This window comes from Aphelocoma coerulescens, chromosome 12, assembly GCF_041296385.1.
Source record: "Aphelocoma coerulescens isolate FSJ_1873_10779 chromosome 12, UR_Acoe_1.0, whole genome shotgun sequence".
In the NCBI taxonomy this organism is placed as follows: domain Eukaryota; kingdom Metazoa; phylum Chordata; class Aves; order Passeriformes; family Corvidae; genus Aphelocoma; species Aphelocoma coerulescens.
In genome coordinates this window covers 15079516-15094947 of record NC_091026.1, presented here as the reverse complement: position 1 = coordinate 15094947, position 15432 = coordinate 15079516, and the positions used below count along the sequence as shown (strand labels likewise).

The window sequence follows — 15432 nt, the reverse complement described above, 5'->3', positions numbered from 1 at the left end:
AGAAAATTGCTGTTTTCACATCTGCAGTGCTTTGCCCAAAATTTAGGTTTCCATGGGCAACCTTTCATACTTTCAATGCACATCACAGAATATGCTGATTTGGAAGGAATACACAAGGATCATTGAGTCCAACTCTTAGCCCTGCACAGGACACCTCAAGAGACACACCAGAGTGCTCTCAGAGCACCTGAGAGAACTGTTCAAACGCTTCTTGAACTCTGCCAGACTTGGGGCTATGATCACTTCCCTGAGGAGCTACCACTGAAAACTGAAGTTGAATGCAGAAAAAAATATTCCCTTTTTCTCATTATCTGTGTGCTTCCACAGTCCTTACCAAAACTGAGCCATTAGAAACTAATGCAGAGCACATGACCCATTAGTCTGACCCTGTGGAAAATATTAGATTATGCAGATGTTAATGCACATCCTTTGTGTAATGGTAGAGCTATTGTGTAACTTGCCTTTTTTTTCTATGAGCAAACTTACACCAGGGGAAGCTGGTAGTACTATCTTCTGATCACAGAGTTCCAGAAGGATATAAATAGGGAATGAAGAATGAACAGTGGTATTAAAAGCTTCCTCTGAACGGCCTTTTTTTTTGTTTTTTTTTGCTAAGCATATAAATAGAAATGAAACCTAAACAACCTAAACTAAACAGACCAGAATAAACACAGAACTGTGGCAGGTATTGTCATCACTGCTCACATGAGAGAATGGTTTTTTGGTTAATGAGAAAGCAAAGCCAGGAAGGAACCTTAAAGATGTCCAAGTCCGAGCAGTGGAAATGCAGACTGTTTTTCTAGGAGGTAGAGCACAGATGAGCAGCCTAAGCTCTGATCTGGTGGCACAGGGTGCCAATGCCTCTAGGTAGGGCTTTGTGGTGCACACACGTGCACAGCATCAGGCGTGGGAGGTGGGGACAGATCTCTCCTTCCTGCCAGGGCCACACCAGCCTCTTCCAGCTGAGATGCTCCTGGCTTCTGTCATCCAGAGGATGGCAAAATGTGGGTGGTAGGTGAAGAAATGCTGATGAGGGGGATATTGATGAGGCTACTGAATAGTCAGCCAAATACCTGGAATATTTTTCAAAACTTTTGGCAGACAGACAGGATTGCAGTCTGGAAGAAAAAGACCTATGTGTCTTGTTTAGTAGATGTTTCCAGCTGCTGGTAATGGTACTGGCAATAGGAGTTAATAACTGGAAAGTTACTGCTTTTTAATGCATGTGTGACTGCCATAGACGTTTAGTTAAACATGCCCTGCTTTGCATGTCTCATTTTTTGTCATCTAAATAAATTGCATGTTGTTGAACAATTTCTCCCTTTCCCAACACTATATTATTTGCTAAACAATTTGCTCCTTTTTTTGTTGTTTTTTTTTTCTTCTAAGAAGAATGAAGTATTGCACATGGCCTTTTTCCAGAATCAAAGTTCTTTAGTATGGTTAGCCTTTCTTGTCTATCTTATTACTGACATTTATACAGATGTACTGGCAAGACCAAATTTATTGCAATATTTATTGGGCTGAATTTGAGGTTATTTATAATGTGGTTAGATGGCTATTTATTAGACATGTCACAGTAGCTATTTTACACTTCTATAGCTGTCTAGCTGGAATTAGGACATAAAACAGAATTTATTGTATATTATCCAGAAAATGTTACAGGAAGAATAAATTCTAAGAAAGACCCAACTGTCAGAGTAATGAAGGGACCAGGAAGAAGAAAGTAGTTTTAAACAGCAATTCTCAGCCAAACTGAAGGAGGGAAATATTTAGGATATGAGGAAGTCCAGGTGCAGATTTTAGGTTCTCTAAAGTGCAGCAGCACTCTGCCTAACAGCTGACCTTTCCCTCATGAAATGGACATTTTTCATTTAGAAAAGGAAATGAGAGTCATCTTCTTTGATTTGTTTTTTGCTGATTAAGTAGAGCTAAAAAGTTCTATGGGACCATTTTCTCAGGGAAACTCCATAAAAATCAAGCATTTCACAGGCAGGTGTTACTTTGGTGTTTTTAATGTGTTGTGTTAAGGTGGTATTGACTAGGGTATTTCACTGTGATCGATTCAAATTATTTTTTTTTCATATTAGTGGGTTTTAACTCTGCACTTCACTGTTGTGAAAGCTTTTTGCCGCATCAGGACAAAAAGCTTTATTTTCTATTAACATCTATTGGGTTTGGATCTTTTTCTTATTTAAAACAGAAAATGAATACATGTATTGGATGTTTCATGAAAAAATGTGGATGAGAATTCCCTCCAAGGAAGAAACTTTTAAGTGCAAAAAAATTTCAAAAGTAGTTATGAATTTCCTTTAAAAACAGTTTCCTGTAGCCTTTAGAAAATGCAGATTCTTTAGGAAAATAAGTCCCCTGTTTTCATATACATAAACAGACCATCTTAAAATACTTCAGCAAAAGAAGTCAGTCTTTCTGTTTAACAAATAAACCCATTTCTGTGGGAGGATGTGGAGGAGAGAGGAAATGAGGCCATGGAAGGGTTTGCAGGTGTGAGGGTGAATCTGGGCAGCCATTGCTTCCCACTGCTTGTGAAGGTGCAGTGGAGGCAGGATGGGGTGAAGGGAGCTGTCCTCCTTTTCCTCACACCTCCTTTTGGCACTTTCTTGGGGCAAAAGAGTGTTTGTGCACAGTGCCACTGTTGTGCAGAAGCAGCAGATCCCATCCCAGCCTTTGCCTTTCCAGCCTAATGCAAGTTGTCCACCCCAAGTCCCATGGGAATACCCTCCCTGCCTATGCCTAATTATCTCATCACAGGATGGCAGCTGTTGTGGAGCAATAAATACATATTTATCCCTTGATTTTTGCAGGTGAAGGAACTCAAATACTCCAGCCTTCAGATACTGCAGCCTTGAATGGCACAGGATGAGATGTTGAGCAACACAGAGGCAGGAGATCATGGGAGGAAACTCTTCGTCCAGATTGCACCTGCATTGAGATAAGTTTTAATGATGATTTTTTAGAGTGTTGCTGCCAGCTAAGCTCAAGCTAATGCTAGTGAGAAACTACAGTAGGTAATTCAAGGAGACTACATTTTCTTAAATTCATTAGCTGCCCATTGAGGGTTGAAGAGAACATAACTAAAAATAATTACTTAAGAATTATGAAGTTCAAATAGAATGTGTTACTTTGCTCACACAAAACTTCAAGGGAGACAAATCAGAGGAGTTTATTAGCATATTCTACTTTTTCAACAAACCTTACAAGGAAGGGAAAACATAAAAATATAAAGGAGTTGAAGATTCATGTTTCCATAATAGCTGTATCTGCACTATCCTACCTGTGGAATTTATTCTCTGTGGGTGGTGATGCTGTTGAATAATTTTTATTTCTCAGCCATCTTTGGTTTTTTTCCCCTGTAAGCAGCTCTTTTGTGTATGTCTATTAACATGCAATCTCTCCTAGCTAGAACTTTCTTCAGCTGCCTTACACCTGAGCCAGGGGTCTTGCAGGGAGCAAAGGGCAGCATGCAAAACTGATCATAAATACACTCCCAACAATTCATTTTTATTTGAGCTCATTCATGCTAATTGTTCTCTTGAGGCTTGAACTGGAGCACAGAGAAATCCAAAGGGGACTCACTGGGCTGTGGGTCAGGTTTTCAGGTCACCAGTACATGGCAAGTGGTGAATAATGAGCACTGCACAGTGCCAGCTCCTTAGGCCTGACCCTGAGGATGGAGGTAAGAATTCAGCCACTGATCTCATCAAGTGCAGTCTCAGGGCTGGAGGAGAGCACAGCCACACACTCCTGCAGCAAAAGGTAGTCACAGACCTTAATGATCAGCAGGCTGGTGTGTCCAAGTAATGTAGTTGACCATGCCCTGATTAACTAGTGCAAACTGTGCCCCTGAACGTTTTCTCTGTGGAATTAGTTCTTTTGTTGATGGCAATGCTCCAAGAAGTTGTTAGAGTCACTGCTGGGACTTGATATGATTACAGATATATTTCCATGTTCACTTATGAGTACCGTGATGACTGATTTGTCCCTTCCACTGGTATAAACAGGTTAGGATTAATACATGTATTTTGCAGACCAAACTACATATATTAAAAACTGTTTAGGGTGGATTTTTTTCTTCTCCTTTTTTTTTTGTTTTGTTTTGGTTTTTTGGTGTGTTTTTTTCTTGTTGGTTGGTTGTTGGTTTTGGGATTTTTTGGGGTTTTTTTGGTTTTGTTGTTGTTGTGGTCTTTTCCTAAACAGAATCCTTTAAGCCAGTTTAAAAAGTTTGTTCTTGCAGACAGAAATGTTCTTTCCTTTAGTCTAGATTAGGTATTTGGATGGGAAATGGAATGTGGAGGTCCTGTGCCAACTTTCTATGCAACCACATGTGAACCACTTCATGCTGTGGCTCCTTGTTTTCCTACCAAACTTTACCCTACTTTGCTTGATTTAAAGTCTGTGGGAGGTGGTTGTCATCTTTTTGTCTTTTTTAGGGATACCAGCATGTATGATCCAAGACTAAGGACTCTGGACATCACCACAGTAATCATGATAAAGGTCTGAGAGCCTCTTGGTCAATTCCAAAACTCCCACCTCTTTACACAGTGTTAGAAACAGGTCCTTGGTGAACTGCCAGCTTTTAGCATTTGTCATCTCTGTCTCCATGGGTGCCCCTTCCTGGTGTCCTATCGCTATCTCCAACTCTGCAGCTTCTGGTCCGGAGTGCAAGGTGTTGCAATCTCTGAAAAGTATCTCCAAAGGGGCTCAGCAGGAGCAGCCACACACTCACACACGCGGATGGCTTCAGTAATATGGATCGACGGCAAAGAGGCAGGAAGGGTCTTTGCATAGATTTCCACAGGAGCAGTTCAGTCCTTCCACACTGCGAAGGGCTCTAGAAGCAAAGACAAGAAGCGATGCAGGGTCGAGATTTAAGTATGGGGGTGGGGCTGAGGGCATGAGGGCGGTGCAAAGGCAGGACTAGGGAATGGGGAACAGTGGGGAAGCTCTGGGGGAGTGGTGAGGGGCAAAGGCCAATGGGGAGAACAGGGAGGGGAAAACCTGCTGAAGTATGAAACATATAAGGTAGCAAGGGGGTGGAGCGGCCACGAGCCAACCAAGGGAGCAGAACTGGGATATGTTAACATAGCGGGGCAAAGTATTCTGGGGGAAGCCTTCTGGTCACCCTAGCCTAGGGAGGATTCTCTGGTACCAGGGACTGTGTCACCAGCAGACTTCCTTTGTGCTTTGTACTGTAGGCACATCAGTCTCCAGGATGTCCTGTTGCTTTCTATACATTGAGTTCTACTGTTGTCACAAAGCATTTGGAAACAGGTGTGTAATTATTAAGTGTAAGGCAGATAACTGCATGGCAAAATATCAAACCTGGAAACAAAAGAGTTAAAATAAAATTAATTTCTCTTTCTCACTTTCCAAAGATGCCAGCCTTTCTATACAAACTCCTCTGTCATTAATCTAATAAAGCTCTACTTTTTTCATAATTTGCTACTCTCTTCAATAAGCCATTCTGATATTTGTGCAGGGCAAGTATATAAATCATTGTTGCCCTTCTCTGCTTTTTTTACTTATCTGGTTCTTTTAAGGTCACTAACCTACCTTACAACTTTCATCTGGTTTAAATATTCAGCTATTGCCTTTTACACCTCTCTTCCTTGTTCATGTCTATTTGAATATCTGCAGCTGTATCTTTTCAAGTAGCTATTGATCCATGTCTCCTTGCTAAAGGTTGCTAACTTTATCAGCAGTAATGATACAAATTACATCTGTTAGGGTTCACTCACACTTCTCTTTTAGAAGGAGAGACTTCTCACTTTGTTGTTATTGGCCATATTTTCTGTCTAGGATATCTAAAACTCAGTGAGAAAAATTATATGCAAAAACATCCTTATATCCTGTGAAACATCCTTATTCTGACACATGTAGGCTTTCGCTGCCCAGGTCATGCAGAGAAGCTAATCAATCCCTACTGACCTCCAGAAGCCTGAAATATAGCTGAGTAAGGCCCCAATCCAGCAATGCACTTAAGGATATGCTTGTGTAAACATAGGATCAGTCCCATTTTCAGTGCGATTTGCTGAGAGGTGCATTTCAGAGCAGAGCATCTCCAGGGGTGCTCCTTCTTGCAAGGGCTGTGCATGATGAGGCTGTACCAGTTGCAAACACAAGCACACTCCAAGGTATCTGGTAATCTTGCACAGGGCAAAATAACTCTCTTTGTCTTGCTTGTGGGGAGGCTGCTGAGGTGCCACTGCTTTGGAATCATAGTGTGCATTTGTGAGTGTGAACCTTTGTCCTCTGCAGAGTTGATGAGCTCTTAGGAGCTTGAGTTTCTTTTGCTGACTCTTTAAGAGAAAATTAAATTATTTAGGATTGGGCAGAATAACCGGGTGCTTCAGGACCTGACAGCTATGCCTGCTGTGTACTGAGAGACCATCCTGTCTTCTGGCTTCATCAGTTCCTTGACCCAATTGTGTTGCTGCCACGAGATTGCCAACTTGTACCAAAAAAACACAGGAGGAATGGAGTTTTATCATTGTCATCTGCCAAGGATTGAGGCTGGAATAGTTACCACCATGGTATAGAAGAAAACAGGGCTAGAAGGGACCTGAGGAGGTGATCTCATCCATCCCCACACAAACCACTCCTGATCCGTTTGTCTGAAGTATTTTTTTAACCCTGTCAGCTGTGAAGATCCCCCAGGCAATCCCCTCCAGTGCCCAATGACCCTTGCAGCAGGGAAGTTATTCTAGTGCTGAACTCAGGTCTCCCTTGCTGAATTTAAACCCATTACTTTTTTTGTGCTTTCCCTGTAGTTGTGGATAACAATCTATTGCCTTCATCTTTGCATAAGCCATTTATATAGTTGAAGACTGTTATCCTGTCTCCTCTCTGTCTTCCGTGTTCTAGACTAAATAGCCCAAATAGGATGAAAGCTGGAATAGGGTGTCAGGGAGAAAGAGTTAGAGGAGGAGATCAGAGAGGGATTAATCCTGATTTAAGTCCCTGCAGAAATGGACTTTTCCTTCTGAAGGATGGGGATGTGGAAGGGGGAAACAGGATTCTCAGTGCTGCTGATTCACTAACACAGATCTGTGAAATGTGTATCTGCCACTGCCTCACAGACTAAGGAAGAGGGGCTTGGACTGACCATCTGCTGAGCTGTGACCCAGATATCCATCATCTGTGCTTGGGAAATGAAGGCTTTAATTTCTTACATTGATGAAGAGCGTATCCAGTTCACGTCAGATCCTGTGAGATGTATCTGGTTGAGCTTCTGTGCCTCACAATAGCTGTTTCCAGGTGCTGTGTGTCTTATACAATCAGGTAACATGGTGTAGCACCACCACCATCCAGACTGCCCACCATGAGCCCTGCCAGGGAGCAGGATTCCTCTCCTCCCCTCTGATGGTAAAATGTTGTTTCTGCTGCCCTCACCTCTGCTCTGTTCTTCCCACCTATGCACAGCATGGGAAACCACTCACCACACACACTGCCTACATGTGTTTCAACTGCCTACATGTTTACAACTTGATTGCTGTTCATAAAACCAGCACGTGGAATAGGCAAACATGGTCTGATCCAGAATGCCCTGGGGTGTGTTATGTCAATGTCACATACATTAAGAAAGTACAGTGAGCGCTCCGAGTGACTTCTCGTATTCGGAACCCTTTTCCATTATTCACATCTGCTGTCAGAGCTGCAGCCCATATGCAGCCATTGCTGTCACAACCTGGAGGAAACAAAAATACTTCCCAGCCTGGAGCCTTCCAAAAGTGCAAGGTAGGGGAAAAAATGTTTTCTTACTACTTAATGCTCCCAAACAGCTTTCGGTGGCAGTTTTGCCTTCTCCAAGCACTCCAAGAGCAGCACGTAAGGTGGAGCTGTTTTCCCTAGACTCCTGGTGACATGGGATCACAGGATTATTTATATCAGAAAAGGGCAGGCCTTGAAGAAAGCAAAATATTAGATGCTGTTTGGGACAGCAAGAAAGTTCATTGCATTTCAAGAGCACTGCAGGCTAGCTCCAGCACTCCCAGTCTCTCTTCCTCCCCCACTGGCTCATCAGCTGGCTGTTAAGATTTTCCAGTTCAGTTTCAGAGTCAAAAAAATCTTGACAAATTGCAATCCAGTTGTTTGGTTGGGGATTTTTGGGAGTTTTTTTTGCTCTCTCCCCCTCCCTTCCTTCTCAGAGTGACTTTGAAGATTACATTTGTATTTCTGAATTAAAACCACATTTGCCCAATACTGCAGAGGGGGGAGGCAGGGGCAGAAGAGAGAAGAAAACCTTTTGTTCTCCTCCTCACAGTGACCCCTCACCTGCCAGGGCCAAGCTCCAAAATAATTTCTAACAGCTGAGGTTAGTCAGGGACACCTAATCCCGGAAAGCTGGCTCTGAATTCCAGCACCAGCACACAGTGCTTGAGTTTCATCAACAGCCATTTACATCTAATTCTCCCAAACCTCTGAAGTGTGAGTATATGTACAGGTGTGTGCCTATTTAATAAAAAATACTTTTTTTTTTTTTCATAAATCTGAGCCCAAATGGCATCAACAGCGGTGACAACACTCATGTTTTTTAAAGCTAAACAAGCTCAGAAACTGTTTTGAGAATGCACTGGGGTCTTCTGAGTGTACCCTAAACAGCTGTGTCTACAGGATGCCCAAGAATTGTGATTCTCAGCCAAAGGGCAGGCTGAGTCCTCTTTCCCTGATTTCCTGTAATGGAAAAGGAGTGCTCTGTGCAAACAGAACTGAAAGCATCTTGCTGAGTGTGCTGAGACCTGTCCTGTGTGTTTACAGAAGGGGCATAAGGAGCATCCTGGCAGCACAGAGAGAACAGAGAGACACTTCCCAGGATTCAGCTGATGAGAGGATGTGACAGCAACAAGCTCACTCTGAAAGAAATGCACCTTCCCAGGCATGAACCAGATGGGATGTGTTGGGTAAAATTGCAATTTTTTCTTCTTTGGAGTCAGTCAGAAGGAGTAATGTGCTATTTTTCTCAGGAGAGTTTTAATTTTTTCAAAGATAATCCCCTGGTTTACCCTAAGTGTTGGTGACCCAGGAATAAAACTCCAGTTCTGTTGCATCCCTTCCCAGAAAGGAAATCTCCAGCAACTTTACTCCTTGTGGTGTTTGCTTTAAGACCATTCACTTTTTATTAAGAAAAAACTTTGGTTTTGTTGTTTAGCCAGTTGAAATGAGTAATGCAAATGTTACTTGCATGGGACAAAGGAAGTGTTTTCTTTGAAATTATCTCATCTTACTACTTGATGATAATGGGACTGCTTGAATGTGTGCAGTGTACAGCATCCAGTCCCTCTGTTAGAGCAGATCTTCAGCCAACCTGATATAAACCATCCTAAAGGAGAAAACAAGAGTAAGAGGTGTTAAGTATTTAAGGCTGACCATCCCATGGATCCAGTTCAGTCTCCACAAGGAAACAATTAGGGTGTCTGAAAAGATGTCCTAAAAATATTGGAAGTTTCTGTGGAAGATTAAACACTACAGAATATTGATAATTAAAAACATAGGCTAGAAATAAAAATTTATCTAGAGAAAACTCCTCCAAGGAATAGGTATTTTCTGTTGTTCAGTGCAGACACCGAGAGCCTGCTAGCATGGAAATTACGTGCTATTGATGAAAAGTAATACTATAAATCCACAGTATGGCTGAATTTAAATCAGAAAGGGAAAAAATTAATATAAAAGATTTAAGTATTACAGCACAATTCCCTCAAGAAGCAAAGGAATCTCATATTTGGAAGTGATTAAAATGTAATAATCTTTAAATATTCATGTTCCTGAAAATGTTTCTTAAATGCTGTTTCCAAAATGTTGTGAGAAAACAATTGTGTCCTGAGTTGATTTCAAAACCATGGAAAATAATGTTGTTTCACATAAACACAGAAGAAAATGTGATATCAACAGAAATTAAGGGGGAAGAAATCGTCCAGGTCTGTGTGTCAAGGATGGTGAAAAAGAGAGAGAAAAGGCTTCAACAGGAAAGCTGGAAAAACCAGTGTGGAGAGGCAATGTCATTCCCAGCTCACCAACACATCCGTGCAGTTTGTGTGGTTATGATCTATTCCCCCTCAGCTCCAGACGCCGCTCTCAATGCTGCCTGCTGCCAAGAAGTAGGTCAGAAACCTATTTTTGTCTCTATTCTTCTGTGGCCACGTCTTGGTCCCTGCACCAGTGAGAAAAGGGAAGGTGTGACTGGCAGCCATGGGTCTGTCCTATGCTGGGCTGAGCAGCGTGCCTGGGGCCCAGCTCCCTCTGTACCCCCTGACAAGGGAGAATAATGATCCCTCCAACAGCAGGGATTGGCCCTGGGGGTGCCCACCTCTCTCTGCTTGCTGGAGAAGGATTTTTAGGGAATTAGAGACAGTCTGTGGTTAAATGCCTAAACTAAACAGGATGAATCTGAGCAAAAGCACATGTAAAGTGCCAGCCCCATCCAGTGACGCTGCACCCAAGCAGTGCAGGAGGTTTTTGTGTTAACTCAGATCTTAGTGGTCTGGGTTAGAGGGGCCTTGCAAACCCTTATGCTGATGTGGCTGAGGTGGAGATGGAGGGGACTCAGGCAGAAGCAGCAAGCTGGGGATGAAGCAGAAGGAATTGTGTTGTGACAGAACATTTGGTGCTCTGGGGTTAAAAGCTGCCTGCTTCTCCTGCTGTCCCCCAGGGCTAGTGATTTTATCACTTCTGCTCCTAACATCCTTCTTTACTTTCCATATATCAGCTGCCCTTTGCCCTGCTCTCCCCCCCTCTGAATTTGTCCAGTTGATTAACATAATTCAGTTAAATTTAGTAATAGTTTTCAACTTTTACGTCCCTTTGAAGTTAGCTAGAAGACGTGTCAGGAAGCTGCTCTGATTTTCCCACAATATCATCTAGAAATTATAAAAACTACAATAAATTAACCTGAAGATACTATCTCTCCTTATGGAGTTGCCTTATTTGTGTCTCTGTGTCATAAGTACCAAACTCCTCCTCTTGTTTCTCACTCCTCTCTTGTCAATGCCAGGCAAAGGCTGCTGGAGAGAGTGGTTTTGCCACCCTGGAGTCCAGTGACCTTTGCAGGACAAGTGGTCCATCTCCCTGTGGGAGATTTGGTGTTTTGCTACTGCTCAACAAAATACTGTCCTCAAGTGAATAGTTTTACAAGTGGCAAACACAATCAAGGCTGCTGCCTCAGGGCCTGGCACAACCCCAAAACTCAAGGGTTTGTCACCACTGAGGTGGTTGCAGGAGATGCCAAGCAGGAGCATTAATTCTAATGTGTCTCTCTCATTATATTTCCTTAAAATATCTGGAGTGCTAAGTCCAATGCTGCACTGTTTTATCTGAGGCAATTGTGTTCCCTCTGACATGAAACAAATTGCAAAGCAGTTGCCTCATCATTCTGCCTCTAGCAGATCTTGAGTCCAGCTTTTAAAACCGATTTTTCCCTTTTCACAGTGCATCTGTCAAGATCCTGCTCTGGAACAGAAGATCAAACAGAGGCTGAGGAGAACAAAAGCTGACCCAAACCTTTGACCTAAATTTAACATAAAGCCAAATGAAACCTTAGAGGTTTGTAAATGTTCGTGAAACATTTCCACCTCCTGCTCCCCTCTCCTTTATCTTTGGTTTCTTTATACTTCTACACTTACTGTTTCTAATTGAAAGTCTAATGTAAAGCTCCCCTAAATTAATGGAAAGTCTCTCACTGATTTTAGTGCCTTCTTATTCAACCTCCCAAAGAAAGGAAATAATTTCTTTAATGAAAGTGTCTTTAAACTTAAGAGACAATAAAATCTGAAAAGAGATAAGGAAAAGCAAAGATCAAATGCAATTTTCCAGCTAGCAGCACATGTCCTTGATCTGAACCACGCCCATAAAATTGCTATGGATATTGTTATTCCAGGAAAACATATCACTGTACAGAAACAGAGAATTGCTGAGACAATGGTGAATTGGTTTAATAAGCTTTAATGTCTTCTATTAAGGAATGGAAAAATTTCTAGTTTTTGCAATCAGGTTGAGCTTTAGAAGCTGACTGCTGGTAATCAGCTGGCATTTGTCACCTGAAATTTCCATTTGTACGTGTGAGACTTTCCTTTTTACCAATATTGCAAAAATGAAACACATTAAAGCTTTATTGGAAAATAACTCTGCTACTTATACAATTTGTAGCCTTCTAGGTGATTCTTTTCAGAAGGAGGTAGTGATTGTTTATGGGGCTTAGTTACACCTGAATTTCCCTAAATGATGGCATTAGATGGTCAGAATAAGCATGTTCTTGTCCAAATTATATTCTGGATTCATGGACGAGGGTCTTGAGGAAGGCTGGCGAAACCAGCCCAAACAAAAATTAAGATGTGGCTCATGCTGTAAGGTTGTTACATTTTCTTTTGGCAGCGACAGGTCCTGGTGGATTGGTGTTGCCAGTTCAGAGCTTGGTCTCTGTAGTACAGACCTGCCTTGAGCTCCCGTTTTGCTCATATAAATTGAGTGGTTTATGTGTGCAGACTGGTATAGCTGCATATTTTACTTGGGAATACATGCACAGCTTATCTAGGGAAGTGTTCCCCAATATCTGTGTAAGAGACGGTTTTGGTGTTCACAGAACAACATGTGCTCCAAAGGTTGTTACTTGGTATTAATGGAAAACACAGATGTGCAAAGTGGTCCTAGGAAGATGCTGTTAATAACAAGCACTGCTTGTTCATAATGTTCCTATAAACAAACATTATTTTAATATTATTAATATGCAAATTTTACACAGCATAGGGCTTTTTCATTCTCTCATTTTCTTTTTATCTCCTATTTGTGTTTTTTCCCCTTACTCCTCCTAGATTTGCTGCTTCTGAATTCCTCCAAAGTTCTCCCCAGTGTTAAGGCTGGACTGTGTGGTGTGTCTAAGTGTAGTTCCTTGGCAGATCCCAGCCACACGGCTGGGAAAATAAACATCTCTCTGAAACATCTATCAAGAATCGGTCTATATATAGATCTCTTTTCCATGGGCCTCGTTGTCTGATAAACGTGTTGCAGTTTCCCCACTGCAACAAATGGTAGATAATGCAGGCAGAGCGATCCTCGATCCCTAAGGACAGCAACTGATTTGTGAGTAAACTCTGGATTTCTCTTCTTGTTTTTGTTTTGCTGTTCCATCTCTAAACTATAGAGGAACCATGGAAAGACTCTTGGCTCTCAGAGCCACATATGGAAATTTATCCTAAACTTGAAAAGATTCTTGAACAATGATTTGTAAATTTTAGCTTAATTCAAGCTGAAAAGGAACTGAAACACTTCCTGGCATGGTTGTTTAAGAAATTTTTCTACGTTTCTTGGGATCTGATTCTTACCAAAGACCTTTGGAACACCGTTTGGACACAGTTAATTTCTGAGTCAAAATGTATGCCGATGGAAGAATATTTTCGTGAACATTATTTAATTACCGAGACTGTTGAGCAATGTCAGCTGTGTCCTGGCGAAGAGAAGCGTGCCTCAGAGTCCGTGCGACGCGGGCCACGTGCAGCGAGCGCTCTGCGAGCAGCAGCGAGGCAGTTCCCGCGCGCGGGCGGAGCGGCGCGAGCTGCAGTGTCGGCGGCGGAGCGATGCACGGCGGGAAAGGCGCAACCCGGCCCCGCCCGCCCGGCCCCGCGCAGCGCGTGGTGGAGCGAGCCCCGTGAGTGCCGACCGAGAGGGGCGGCGCACGAGCGGTGCCGGTGGAGCGGAGCCGCGCCCAGCCGAGATGTGTGCTGGAGCAGGGCGCAGGGGGGTTGTCACTCTTCTCCGTCCCGGCCGAGATGTGGGCGCAGCCCCAGGCAGCGGCAGCGCAGCTGAGAGCAGAGGTGGCAGCACGTGGGGAGCTGAGCGGCCCGGCCCGGCCCGCGCGGCCCCAAATGCGACCCCGGGAAGAGCACACAGGCACGAGCAGCCCTGACAGCCCCAGCAGCCCTGGCAGTTCCAACATGGGAGCGAGCGAAAGTGAAAGAGAAAGCAAAAACGCAGCGAGACAGAAAACAGCAACCACTTGAAAAAGGAAAAAATCACCATAGCTAAGGTTTTAGGAATAGTAAAATGGTATAATGTTAAACAAAATTATGGTTTTGTAACAAGATGTGACAACCAATTTGCTCACAGAACTGGTATTAAAAAGAATAACCCTGAAAAATGCATCCCAAGTTTAGGAGATAAAGAAGTAGTAGAATTCAAAATTGTGCAAGGTAGAAAAGGGTTACAAGCAGCAGAGGTCACTGTGCCTGATGGTGTTTCTGTAAAAGGCAGTATACATGCTAAAAATCGTAGTCATGGTAGACAATATCTCCATTATAAGCCCCCCCTACAGTCTTCCTTTCCTAATCCCACCTTTCCCTTTTACCCTTTTACCCCCAGTGTATTCCCAATCTGTTTTCTCACCCATGGTTTCCCTCACAAAACCATGCCTTTGCCAATTGTTTCCCCAAAAATCCCTTTCCAATGCTGAGTGGGGGATGAAGAGGGGGAGGGAAGAAATTAACTATTGTTGTTTAGAGTTCCAACAGGTACAAATGGAAGAAACCCTCTCCTGCCTCAGTTTCCCCACAAAGCATGCCCAGAGAGTCCTGTCTCCCTTCTGTCAGCCTTAAGATGTTCCAGAGAATCTGTTTGGACATTTAAAGACTCAGGTGGGTGGCTTGTTTTGTTTTGAAACTGTTCTTGTTATGTTTATCCTGTTGTTTCAATGTTAAGTTTTAAATCTCTTTTTGATAAAAATAAACGGGTGAAATGTAGTTCCTCGGCAGATCCCGGCCATGGGGCTGGGGAAAATAAACATCTCTCTGAAACATCTATCAAGAATCGGTCTATATATATGTTTTTTTTCCACAGGCCTTGTTGTTTGATACGTGTGTTGCAGTTTCCCCACTGTAACAGTGTACAGTGTCAGCAGTACACTCGCTGTCCCCCTCCCAGTGCCTGACAGCAGTGATGGCACCTTGTTGGGAGACCTCTGACCAAAATGCCTTCAGAGTATCTGCTGGGTGCCTTTGTCTTTGGAGGTTTGTATAGTCCTGTCCATGTGCTAACCACTATTCAACTCCTGAAAGAAAACAAGAACTGTGACGGAAAGGTGCTGGCTAAGGTCCATGGACCATCCAGTGCAGGGGTAGCAGTGGTGGAGCGAATCCACTGGTCAGAGAAATCAGGCAAAAAGAAATGATCCTATTTGCTTTTTTCAGCCCAAGTTAGAAGGGGAAAATTCTGTGTTGTCCTAGTGACAAATCTATTTTGACTGTCAAAACTTAGAAAACATTTCTTTTTCTCACAACTTGTCTCAGGTCCACTGGTGTGGGTTTTGTAAGTATTTCATCTATCTGTTTCTAGAAACATACAGGGCATGAATTACTGGAAATGAAGCAAAATATACCAGACATAAACTCAGCGCATTCTCTATAGCTCATACTCTCTGAAGACTCATTTGTC

General features: G+C 42.9%; 1 long non-coding RNA gene across 1 annotated transcript in view; it reads left to right on the top strand.

The window, feature by feature from the left end:
• Window positions 1-13568, top strand: part of LOC138117623 (uncharacterized) — a 74213-nt gene extending 60645 nt beyond the window's left edge. Inside the window, exons 6-13 of the long non-coding RNA XR_011154741.1 lie at window positions 2826-3697; window positions 4452-4515; window positions 5217-5292; window positions 7101-7758; window positions 8779-8921; window positions 9910-10119; window positions 11443-11556; window positions 12822-13568. This is a non-coding gene — a long non-coding RNA (uncharacterized lncRNA). The remainder of the gene's footprint in view (window positions 1-2825; window positions 3698-4451; window positions 4516-5216; window positions 5293-7100; window positions 7759-8778; window positions 8922-9909; window positions 10120-11442; window positions 11557-12821) is intronic.
• The last annotated feature ends 1864 nt before the right edge of the window (window positions 13569-15432 follow it).